Source organism: Bidens hawaiensis, unplaced genomic scaffold (genome assembly GCF_021521415.1).
Source record: "Bidens hawaiensis isolate Kalapana, Puna unplaced genomic scaffold, B.hawaiensis_p1.1 tig00032349_1, whole genome shotgun sequence".
In the NCBI taxonomy this organism is placed as follows: Eukaryota; Viridiplantae; Streptophyta; class Magnoliopsida; order Asterales; family Asteraceae; genus Bidens; species Bidens hawaiensis.
This window is the reverse complement of record NW_027495488.1, coordinates 21,387-25,129: the sequence shown is the minus strand read 5'-3', so window position 1 is coordinate 25,129 and position 3,743 is coordinate 21,387.

Sequence of the window (3,743 nt, the reverse complement as noted above, 5' to 3'; positions counted from 1 at the left end):
CTATAGCAGAAGCATATGGGATTTGTTTCATCATGTTTTGCTCACCCTTTGAGCTTGGACATTGAGCTGAACTCAATATGGTCCCTCTTTGAATAGGTACAAAACCTTTCTTGGAGTTTTCCATCTTGAACCTTTTCAAGATTTTATCAATGTATGTACTTTGGTTCAAACCTATCAAGCGCCTTGACCTATCCCTATAGATCTTTATTCCCAAAATATAGGCAGCTTCACCAAGATCCTTGATGGAAAATCTACTTCCAAGCCAAGCCTTAACGCTTTCCATGGTTGGAATGTCATTTCCAAATAGTAGAATGTCATCGACATACAATACTAAGAAGGTAATTATACTCCCACTAGCCTTTTTATACACACAAGCCTCATCAGCGTTCTTGATGAATCCAAAATTTTTGATTTCTTCATCAAAACGATGATTCCAAGTTCTAGATGCTTGTTTCAATCCATAGATTGATTTCTTTAACTTGCATACCTTTTTAGGATGTTTCGGATCGACAAAACCCTCAGGCTGAACCATATAGACATCTTCCTCAAGATATCCATTTAGGAAAGCGGTCTTGACATCCATTTGCCAAATTTCATAATCATAATGTGCAGCTATGGCAAATAATATCCTAATAGACTTAAGCATTGCCACAGGTGAAAAAGTTTCATCATAATCAACCCCTTGAGTTTGAGTGAAACCCTTAGCTACAAGTCTTGCTTTATAAGTATCCAAGTTTCCATGCATATCAGTTTTCCTTTTGAAAACCCACTTACTTCCAACAGCTTTGGAGTTGAGTGGTGGTTCAACCAATTCCCAAACTTGGTTGTCATACATGGATTGCATCTCAACGTTCATGGCTTCGAGCCATTTGTCACAATCATTCTTGGACATTGCATCATGGTATGTGGTTGGTTCATCCGAATCTACCACGTAGCAACCTTCTACCAAAAATCCATATCTTTCGGGTGGATTGCTAACTCTACCAGATCTGCGAACGTTTTGTGTGTTTTGATCAACCACTTGATCACTTTCAACAACCTCTTGTTGAGTGCTAGTATCAACCAATTGTGTATCATCTTGTGATTCTTGATCCTCATCAAATTTCACTGTTCTACTATTAGTTCCTTCCTTAAGGAACTTAGTTTCCAAGAACTTACCCTTTCGAGCAATAATAACATTTTGCTCACTAGGATCGTAAAAGTAATATCCTATATCATCTTTAGGGTAACCAATAAAGATACACTTAGTGGATCGGACTTCTAATTTGTTTGGGGTGTATTGCTTTACATAAGTTTCACAACCCCAAACTTTTAAGAATGATAGCGATGGAGCCTTTCCATGCCATATTTCGAAAGGTGTCTTCTTCACTTTCTTGGTTGGAGCCATATTCAATATGCGAATAGCGGAAAGTAAAGCATAGCCCCAAAATGATAGAGGTAAAGTGCTTCTAGCCATCATTGATCGAACCATATCTAATAGGGTACGATTTCTCCTTTCAGACACACCATTATGTTGTGGTGTTCCAGGTGGAGTAAGTTGTGAAATAATTCCACAACTCTTAAGATGATCTTGGAAAAAACTACTTAGGTATTCACCTCCTCTATCACTACGAAGTACTTTGATTGTGGTTTTGAGTTGTCTTTCTACTTCAGCTTTGAAGTCTTTGAACATTTCAAAAGCTTCATCTTTGTGTTTCATTAAGTACACATAACCATATCGACTATAATCGTCAATAAATGTAATGAAGTATCTTTCACCATTCCTAGTCATTGGTCTAAAAGGACCACATACATCCGAATGTATGATACCCAATAATTCTTTTGACCTTTCAAAAGTCTTATTAAAGGGTTGCTTTGTCATTTTGCCTTGTAAACAAGATTCACATACATCAAATGAATCAAACTCATTGGTTTCTAGAATACCACTCTTGCGAAGAGTTTGCATGCGATTCTTGCTTATATGTCCAAGGCGACAATGCCAAAGATAGGAATCACCCAAGTCCTTCTTGAGTTTCTTGGTGTTGACATTATACATTGAACTACTATGTGACATACCACTTTGATCTATTTCATATATACCATTCATGGGTATAGCTTTAAAATAAAATATGCCATTCATCAAAACATGAATATCATAATCAATAAACTTAAGATCAAAGCCACATTGTTTTAAAAGGGACACGGAAATAATGTTTCTCCTTAACTTAGGAGCATACAAAACATTTTTCAAAATTACTTCCAAACCACTTGGAAGCTTTAACAAGTAGTCTCCTTGAGCTTGGACTTCAACTCTCGCTCCATTGCCCATAAAGAGACTAATGTCCCCTTTGTTGAGTTGTTTATTTCTTTTGAACCCCTGCAACAAATTGCAAATGTGAGTTCCACATCCGGTATCAAGTACCCATGTATTTGAAGAAATAACATTTAGTTCAACATATATAGTAAAGATAATACCTGAGGTATGCCCCGCATCCCTCTTATCTTTTAATGCATTGAGATAGGTCGGACAATTCCTTTTCCAATGACCTATCTCTCCACACTCAAAGCATGGATCTTGCGCCGCAACCTTTTGCTTCTTTTCCTTCGGTTTGATGGGCGTGATGGCTTTCCTCTTTCCCTTTCCTTGGACGTGGCCCTTGCCCTTAGCAACACTTGCTTTGGGGTTGGAGTTATGTCCCTTTTTGCCTTCATTGATTGTTAGAACGGGTAAAACCTTTTTACCCATTCCCGCTTCGGCCGTTCTTAGCATTGCGTGAAGCTCACCAATGCTTTTGTCCCATCCATTCATGTTATAATTCATGACAAAAGTTTCAAACCTTTTGGTCAATGAGTTGAGGATCAAATCCGTAGCCAACTCATTAGACACGGGACAATTCAACCTATTAAGCTTTTCAATGTAGCTTTTCATCTTTAGGACATAAGATGAGACGCTTTGGGTTTCCTCCATACGACATGCATGAAACGCTCGAACCGTTTCGAAACGTTCCGCTCTAGCTTGTTGAAGGAACATTTCCTTCAATTGAGTTATCATGTCGTATGCCCCATGATGCTCGAAATCCTTTTGGATTTCGGGAATCATAGTTGCTAACATGAGGCAAGAGGCTTGCACCGAATCTTTGGTGTACTTAACCCAATCGAAATAAGCCTCCTCATCTTCCACGTTAGGCTCGTCGGGAATGGGATCGTCTAAGACATATGATATCTCTTCTTGCTTGAGAACTATTCTCAAGTTGCGATACCAATCCATAAAGTTATTATGGTTTAGACGATCCTTTTCAAGGATGGTTCTTAAGGATAGGTTACGGGTGTTATGGGTAGAGGTGTTTGCATTGTTAGTGGCCATCTACAAAATTTAACAAAGTTCTAATTTAGTATTATAAACAATTTAATTATTAATACCCTTTTATTCCAAATTTTAAAATAATAATTAAATTCTAGAATCCAACGATAAGTCAAATTTCGGTTAGGTGACCTTTATCCCGTTATTTGATTTAACAAGGTAGTCAACCTTGACAATTGCAACCCTTTGCAACTTCTAGAGGTATGGGACCATTCGAAATCCTTATTTCGTGTTGACATGTTTATCCCATCAACACCATTGGACCCCATGCTTAGGTGACCTTTATCACATGGTTTCCAATTCAAGTCGTCCTACTTGTATAAACATGTAAGATTAACATACAAGTGGTTAGGTGACCTTTATCCCACAAATATGTTAATATTACCCTAAGTATATTAGTTTG